Raw genomic sequence first — 9366 nt, 5'->3', positions numbered from 1 at the left:
TTTAGTCTGTAATAAGAAAGGCTTACCGGCCGCTATCTCCCCAGCTTGCCGGATCTCCTCCCGAGCCGCCCTAGACTCGGATCGTGCTTCCCTCGCCTCTTCGTAAGGCATTGTCGAGATCGGCTTTGGCTTTGTTATCCCTCTCCAGGAACTCGCACCGGACAGTGGCTTCCTTTAGCTCGCGCCATGGTAGACATTCTCTCCTCGCCTGCGCCGAGCAGCCTGTTCGGCTTTTACTCATCAGCTGCCTTCTGGCAGCCACATTACTCATCCGGGCTTGCTCCTTGGCTCGGGCAAGTTCAGCCCGAAGGGCCTCCACCGCGGCAGCACTATCTGCAAGTTATGTATGTCTCAGTATATAATACTTAGCTTCGTGCTCATTATTATACATACATACATACACTGACTACCTCAAAACATACCTTGCGCTTCGTCGAGCCGCCTGTTAAAGCACGATGTCATCATTCGCGCATTCAAGTTTTTGCTCCAGACCTACAACCTCTGTAGCGTACGCAGTCGTCGTGGTGACAGCCTGTGTTCCAATTAATCAGATTATTTCCTGGGCATATCTTTTTCGATCCTCTGATTGCCTCCTTTTGGACGCCAACCAGAGTCTCAGGGGCTACTATATACACAGGTACATTTTGCGTATAGAGCACAATCAGAAATATTACATTACGTACCTCAAAGCCTCTTAGCAGGCCTTGAAAGCTTCATTCAATCCACTTTTCGGACATAATCCTCTCAACCACCGTATCATCAGAGGTACGATGTTCCTCTGAGACGGACGAATATCGCAACATGTCCATCAGTGTATCCGGCGCCTCCGGATCCTGGGAAGCAGCTGTGGGAGTCCGGACTCCCTTTGAAGGGATATGTTCCCGACCCTAGAGTCTCTCTCTGTAAGCCGATAGTCCGGGGCCTTTATGTTGGTCTCCACACACCCTCGGACCCTGGGCGACCGATGTTTCACCTTGGGGCGTTGTCTTCATTATCCTCTGCACCACTTGTTGATCGGGAGAGATCCTGCAGGACGACACCTCAAGTCGTCCGCGTTATTGGGCGAGGAATCCTATGGAGGCGTGTCACTTTCCATCATCTCCGGAAGAAGATCCCCCGAAGAGGATTGTTGAGGAAGACTGCGTACCGGACTACAGAACATGTATTCTAGATGTTATCCTTGTGAACAGGAAAAGTAACTGGACGTGTTTAAAACACCCTTGTTCACTTATGATTCGGCTAAAGGCTTCCTTACGGAGGAACTGCGGCAATGTTGTCTTCCGAACCGAACCGCCTGATAGGAGCGTCTTACCCCGCTTAGGAGCCTTTACCTCTCCGACCTTCGGGGGCGGCCCTTTTCTTACCATGAGGAGGAAGGATGTCAGCTTCTCCTTCTCTTTTATCCTCGGAAGAGGGAACCTTAACCTCTCCGGACACAGTGATTGGTGTACCTTCAAAATGGAGGCCACCTTTGGCCTTCCTGCTTTCCTCATTGTCCTCTTTCACTAGCACCTAGAATGGTGCCGGAACCAGCATCCTTGTTAACACAGGACTAGCTAAATCTTCGGGAAGAGGGGCCGAACACCTAATTCGCTCCGCCTTCTTCGTCCAGCCCTGGAAAAAGATGGTTTTCTAGTATCTTATTACGGGATATTTAATTATGCTGTTCCAGGAGTCAAGTGCTTACCGAGGTATCCGGATGATTACGTCAAGGCCGATGTCCTCGGTGGTGTCCGGCCATTTTTTCGTGTCCCGAAAAATAACTTCCACATTCCTCTGTGTCATGCCGAAGAAGTGAAAGGGTTCGTGGTCCTTCCGGATTAAACTCCCACATGGAGGGCCGTTGCTGGCACGGGAGGACCCGGCGACTAACATTACTTGAATCACGTCGATGAGACCGGTGTCCTTCTCAAGAGACTCCGGATGCGGCTCTGTAAGTCTGCACTTCGTCGATTGATCCCCATCCAGCTAGGAGTCAGGATTAGGGGGTCCTCGACGGACTATATCCTTTGGCCGGACTGTTGGACTATGAAGATACAAGATTGAAGACTTCGTCCCATGTCCGGGTGGACTCTCCTTTGCGTGGAAGGCAAGCTTGTTCGGATATGTAGATCTCCTCCCTTGTAACCGACTTGTGTAACCCTAGCCCCTCCGGTGTCTATATAAACCGTTTAGTCCGTAGGACAACAACAATCATACCATAGGCTAGCTTCTAGGGTTTAGCCTCTCCGATCTCGTGGTAGATCAACTCTTGTAATACTCATATCATCAAGATCAATCAAGCAGGAAGTAGGGTATTACCTCCATCGAGAGGGCCCGAACCTGGGTAAACATTGTGTCCCCCGCCTCCTGTTACCATCCGCCTTAGACGCACAGTTCGGGACCCCCTACCCGAGATCCGCCGGTTTTGACACCGACATTGGTGCTTTCATTGAGAGTTCCACTTGTCGTCATCACCATTAAGGCTTGATGGCTCCTTCGATCATCGACAACGATGCGATCCAGGGTGAGGTTTTCCTCCCCGGACAATCTTCGTATTCGGCGGCTTCGTACTACGGGCCAACTCGCTCGGCCATCTGGAGCAGATCGAGAGCTACGCCCCTGGCCATCAGGTCAGGTTTGGAAGCTTGAACTATACCGCCGACATCCGCGAAGACTTGATCTTCGACGGATTCGAACCCATGTCAGGTACGCCGCACAGTCACGATGAGCATGATTTAGCTCTGCCATCGGACAGTGTTCGGGAGATCACACCTGTAACTACTCCGGCCCTCAATCCGGAACAAGATCGCGCTCCGAGCGGGTGGATGGACCCCGCCACGGAGGCCGCACACTCAGCGGCGATAGAGAGCCGAATACTGACTTCACCTCCTATGAGACCTGTGTTGCCGGACACTCGGATCCCCGGCCACAGACTCCGAACCGCTCGTGCCGTGCCCATCCAATCTGATTGGGCACCGATCATGGAGTTCACCGCCGCGGATATCTTAGCGAAGGTGCTAAACTCATTACGGTCTCTCTCCTTGTCAGGAGACCCTTGGCCGAACTATGTCCGGCTCAAGTGGGAAGCGGACGGCGAAGAAATTCGTCCCCACCCACCACCCACTTAGACCACTGTCGATGACCTAACCGACATGCTCGACTTCGACTCCGAAGACATCGACGGTATGGACGACGATGCGGGAGACGAACAGGAACCACCGCCCACAGGGCGCTGGACTGCCACCTCATCGTATGATATATACATGGTGGACACCCCCAAAGAAAGCGATGGCAATAAGGCAACGGAGGATAATCCCCCCGAGAAGCAATCCAAGAACCAGCGTCATCGGCGCCGCTCTAAGCCCCGCCATAGCAAAAACAGCGATACCGGCACAGGAGACAATAACGCTGCAAATAGTGCCGAAGACGAAGACAATCCCCTCCAGCCAGGCTTTGAGCAGGAGGATGGGCAAGCCAGCCCAAGGAACAGCAGAGACGGAGAATCAGAGGATGACAATTACATGCCTCTCTCTGAACGAGGTGAGCCTCGCGACGAAGAATTTATCGTGCCTGAGGATCCCGTCGAACAGGAGCGCTTCAACGGCTTATTGCCACCACAAAAAGCCTGAAGAAAAAGCAACAAACAGCTTCAAGCTGAGCAAGAGCTGCTAGCGATAGATGGACTGAGGTCCAGCCAGAGGAACACATGAACTCGATGCCGCCCAAGCAAAACGGCCAAAGCACAGGGTGGCTTACCCCAACGTGAAAGCCGACAGTTAAAGCCTGCCGGCTGTCCAAGTGTGAGTTTGAGGCGCAGAACCACCACTCGTGTGCCAGGCACAAATAGTGGCATTAGAAGCCCGAATCCAGCCTGTCAATCCCGATCGAGCCAGGCATAACCCATAAAGACAAGCCCGGGTAACACTCAGACCTGCGAAGACTTGGAAAACAAAGCATGTTACAACCAATAATACATCGAGCGTAATGCGGATGCACGGATGTTGGGCGATTCTCATCCATGACATACGACCTGCAGGCCGGTATATTCAGTACCAAAAGCATAATTTCTCTTCAGTTGGCCGATCCAAACCACACAGACAAACTGCGGACTAAAAGGCAGCGGGACAGCCATTCAAGTCCTCCTCCCCCGCACAAAGGTCAGCCGCCACCCCCAATGCGTCACTAGGAAATGTTGAACAAAAAGAATGGATCATATGTAATGCCCCAGAAGGAGGAATACCCCTTGAACATTTCGAATCAGAACGAGATGTGTGACCGCCGACCCCGCGATGCAGGAAGAAGGAGTTCCTGCCTCCACAGTGGCAAGGGCCCGCGGGATAGCGACACGCCAGTAAGGAGCGCCCGGGTAAAACTCAAGGACCGTGCCTGCTAGTGGCCGAATAGCGGGTCCATGGCAAACTCCATGCGGAAGTTTGGTGGAATACCAGGCAACGCCAGTGCCGGAGATACGGCCAGTGCAGCAGACAGCGACCGTCCGAACTGCTGCAGAGTGAGTGACATTAACACAACAGGCCCAGCGAGAATGGGCTACCAGGAAGTGACCCGGGCCTAACCAAATAATAACTAAAATGGGATACGGTCGTGGAGCCGAAGCCTCGTACGGGCCTTTTTGAACATAACAGCGTGATGGAGGGGCTCGCCCCGACAGCCGGCCCAAAAAGCAAAGTTCCAGGGCAGACCCGCACGCGAGTGCTCGAGGACCCGGCGTGCTGTGCACCCGTCGAGAGGCCTGTGGGGCGGGGCTACAACACGGTGGAGAGAACCACGGGCAAATGAACGAGCCAACGAGAGCAACACAAACCCGACACAACAAACACAAAGCCGATAGACAGGTGAAAGGCACCAGGCACGGACAGGCAATCCGATGTGTATAGCTGCTAATCGGCAGAAAGGGGGCGCGAGCTCGAGCGATTAGGCAGGATGTAAGCCGGCCGTGACCGGCGACTCCGACCGTCCAGCCAATCAGTGAACCAGAACACCAACCACAGTCATTTGACAACAGGAAAGGGCGGCAAACAGGCGTCAGCTGTGATAGGCACCAAAAACAGTAGGGCGGAGGTCGCAAGGGCCAGACAGGGACGAGAGCCCAATCACCGAGTGAAGGGGTAGGGAGCAAAGAAAGCCGGGCCAGTCAAACCAAGACGGGGGGGGGTAAAGAACGCTGCCCGAGGACCGTCGAATCCCGACAAATGCACACCCTGAGTGTCGAGGGGGGCCTAACAAAGACCAGGGTCACCCAGGTACAAAACTGGACGTCACCTCAACCGAATATCTGTCACGCCAATCCAGGCCCAGGCCTCGACCCAAGTAAGACTGGCCACCGCACACGAGGCAGTGGAAGCAGCCCAGCGAAAACTGCTACCACACCAAGAGTGCAGTGCAGCATCTCGTGCCCGAGCCGATGCTAAGTGTGGCTCTCACCGTTCATATGGCTCCAATGTGATAATTCCCACGCCCGCCAATCATCTCGATCTATCCGCAAGGCGCGTACTCACCAGGTCACCCTCGGCCTATAACTGACTCCCGTAACTCCAAATCAGAGCTATACGCACGTGCCCATTGATCATACTCCGATACTCCCAACCCTCCAGGCCTCTCTATGCCATACTTCAGCGTCCATCCTATGCTGCGCACATAGCGACTTTAATACAACACTGTTTCAGTATCAACCTGCTTGTGTTCCTATGCTAGTAACCCCTCTATCCTCTACATGACCTGTCAACTTGCCATCGCCACCTAAGCTACACTCAAGATAATTGAACCCCCCACTAGCATGTGGTACGGGCCTCGGATGAGCCTTGTATGTGCTTCCTACCTTGACATTTCGACCCCTGTGCTTATGCTTTAAAGGGCTAGGAAGTGCCGGAAACCCGTCCCTCGTGTGTCAGGTTTGGTTCATTGGGTGATGGCTTAGGAAGTGGAAAATCATCTAGTGTCAGGATGACCGCCACCGCCTAGTTAATGGGTGTGTAAAGAGCGATGTGTTGAACAGCAATCGATTATTGGTAAGGCACTGTTACCGCTCAGAGTCGACAAGGACCCATGGATGCATGACGGACCCAATCGGGTGCAGGCATCTATGTCTCTCATTACGACCGCCGTCCCCTAAGAACCTGAGATTGCATGTGATATGATGTCCCGACTTTCGAGAACTCACTGACGTACCATGCGCTAATCAAGAGGGTCCTTAGGACATATAAGACTGTATCACGGGATTCTCATAAAATTCGGACCTCGCATTACTACCGTCGCTCCACGCGACGTCAATTAGCAAATTAGTCTTTCTCATGGTCCCGTGGGTGCTTTGGCTTCAACTGGTTAACATGATGGCCTCTGAGCGGCTCGCTAGCGTCGTAGCGCTGCACCCTGAGGGGATCGCGGAGCTATGCTCTGGCAACACCAGGAGGTGTATGAACCCGTACTCTCAATCCCCGGTAGACACACGTACACACAGGCTCCCCCGTCCCACAAGTCCACCAATCATACCCTGTTGAACCGAAGCTCATTCACTCGAATCGCCATTTCCGCAGGTTCTCGGAGTCCACCTCGACTTCAACATTACACACAGTTCTATGGATGTGATGTCCGGCGTAGTGAAATGCCGGTGATCGCTACGGTGTAAACTCATGGAGCTGACCTGCGGATGGAGAGCCATCGAGACCTAGAGCGCAATTACCGACCGTAGGACTAGATCGGTGAAGCTCCTCGTATTAGAACCCTAGGCCAGGCTAGAGGAACGCGACCACTGCCGGATTGACACGGCTCTGCACGGACTGCTCTGAGCCAGGCTCGATACGCCGAGTATACAGTGTCGCTGATAAGACAGTAACTCGACTGACGTTAATCAATGTGGTGGAGCAGCAATGTTAGTGGATCCAGGAGCTACACCCCACTGGTGCGGCCACGGGCGCTGTAGACCAAAAGGCGTTGAGACCACTGGCATCTAGGTAAATCTGCGAAAGTGAGGCCCGCTGCGGTACCCCGCACGCTGCCAGAAGATAAAGCCCGGAACTAACTTGGGACTCTGAGCCTCTATTAACAGTTCAATAGACAAGGTACGAAATGGATATCCTAAACAAAGACGTCAAACATGAGGCTCGTGGGAAGACCCAGAAGACATAAAGCCCTCCTGTAAGGCAATGAGCGCGCGGAGGGTTACGCCTGCCACGATCCATAATAGCTCCGGTGTATGCACTAGTATGTGATTGACGAGTGATTATAGTGTGGAACCTCACTGGGTGTACGAAACAACGATAACCTCATGGGTTTACATATGTGTGGTCCCGTAGGCCGACAGTCGGGCCTCCTGAAAGCAAGCTCTAAGGAGCTCATAATGCTGGCAGTGCTGCAGATAACTCACCGATGCGTAAAAAGAATCAAACGGTCCAAACGCTAATGCAATTCCCGACCGAATGAGCGATGAACGCGTTAGATAGGTCCTAGCGATTAGTAATTGAACTTAGGCGTTAGCAAGAGTACCCACTTTGATACTAGCATGTGCTTGATCTTAACATTACTGTTTTCCACAGGACCATTACACCGCGCCCGCGCGGCTCCCGAGTGGCTTTTATGTCCCGATGTCCTCGGACCGGTGTTCGTCCTACCGATGCAGACGCGCACAGCCTTGGTCCACCCACGTATAGGTTCCCATGTGTAGCCCATCAAATACGCCACCTGAGAACAGAGCGCCCCTAATGTAGAGAGATAGGCTTCCGAGAAGCCTTCTTCTCTTTTCTTAGTGTCTCTGTTACTCAGACTATTTGCTTCCCATGTGGCTTGTATAGATGTCTGCTACCCCTGACCTGAGTAACTGCGTAGCATGCCTGACGGGAGTCGTACCCTGTGCTTAGGCCCCTCCCTGTATGGCCATGTGTCCGCTCGATAGGCTGCCTATGCCCGTGGGAGCCTTTAAAATTAAATAGGCTTGAGTTGTAGAGTTTTGTTGGGATGCCATGGGCGTTGGTACTTACACGAGCACGCGCGATAGCTCGCACATTGATTGTTGTGTATGATTTAAAGTCATAGACTTACATATTGTGCTCTGGCGTCGCGAGAAGGCGAAGTCGTGAGTGTTAGCTGCAGACTCTATCACACTACCTATGAAAACCACTTTGCTGATCCGTGGCGGCAGGCATCAGGTGTATGCTCGCTCCCTGTATCCCGTGCGCCCCGCTGCGAGCCTGGATAAGTTTTTCGTAGGCCAGGAATCGTCCGCTTGACAGGTTCACCGGGGGGGGGGGGAGATCAATGGGGGTCGATCAAGGCACTGGAAATTAGGTTGGTTCAACTCAGGCGGGGCTGATCTGCGTAGTCATGTATGTAGCCGAGGTGCCGTTGAATGCAGGGCCGTTATCGTACTCCTCGTGTGCGTTGATGACCGAACATGCTCGGATTTTTGATGCATTTGATCATAGAACGCTGTAGTCTCGCCCGATCCAGGGTTATGTTCGAGATGTGGCGTGCCGGAGCGTTTTGGTGCAATGCTTCGCGGCTGTCGCTGTAGACCCCCTTATCCAGTTGTTCATCTCTGTGTTTTTCTCCTTTCATCATTGATTCTTTCGACACTATCATACTACTTTTATCAAAAGCTGTCTTCAAGGAAGACACGTAAGGGCCAGCAAGCAGCGCTCACTGTCGCAGTATCTATAAGTTCCTACAGAGCCATTTATACAATTATAGGTGTGCTTCATTATTGCAGTGAAGCCCGCAGGACATCAGCTTCAGTCCTTGTAAGCGAGTGACTTTCGTGTCGTTGGTTCAATTTGATATTACTTTACTCGGAGCAGGCGGGTTCAGCGTTACTCGATCTGCGCGTATATTTCAAGAAGTTTTTGACTAATAGTATATGCAAGGCATCGTCTACTTGTCTCGGACGTGATGCCTATATACATGATCATATCCTAGATATTCTCATAACTATGCTCAATTCTATCAATTGCTCAACAGTAATTTGTTCACCCACCGTAGAATACTTATGCTCTCGAGAGAAGCCACTAGTGAAACCTATGGCCCCCGGGTCTATCTATCATATCAATCTCCTACTATTATTTACTTTGCCTTTATTTTACTTTGCATCTTTATCATAAAAATACCAAAAATATTATCTTATCATATCTATCAGATCTCACTCTCGTAAGTGGCCTATAGGGATTGACAACCCCTATTTGCGTTGGTTGCGAGGATTTATTTGTTTTGTGCAGGTGCAGGGACTCGCGCGTAGCCTCCTACTGGATTGATACCTTGGTTCTCAAAAACTGAGGGAAATACTTACGCTACTTTGCTGCATCATCCCTTCCTCTTCGGGGAAAACCAACGCAGTGCTCAAGAGGTAGCAAGAAGGATTTCTGGCGCCGTTGCCGGGGA

This window comes from Triticum urartu, chromosome 2 (genome assembly GCF_003073215.2).
Source record: "Triticum urartu cultivar G1812 chromosome 2, Tu2.1, whole genome shotgun sequence".
Taxonomy (NCBI): domain Eukaryota; kingdom Viridiplantae; phylum Streptophyta; class Magnoliopsida; order Poales; family Poaceae; genus Triticum; species Triticum urartu.
The sequence above is the reverse complement of the archived record's forward strand: the minus strand, read 5'-3'. Positions refer to the sequence as shown.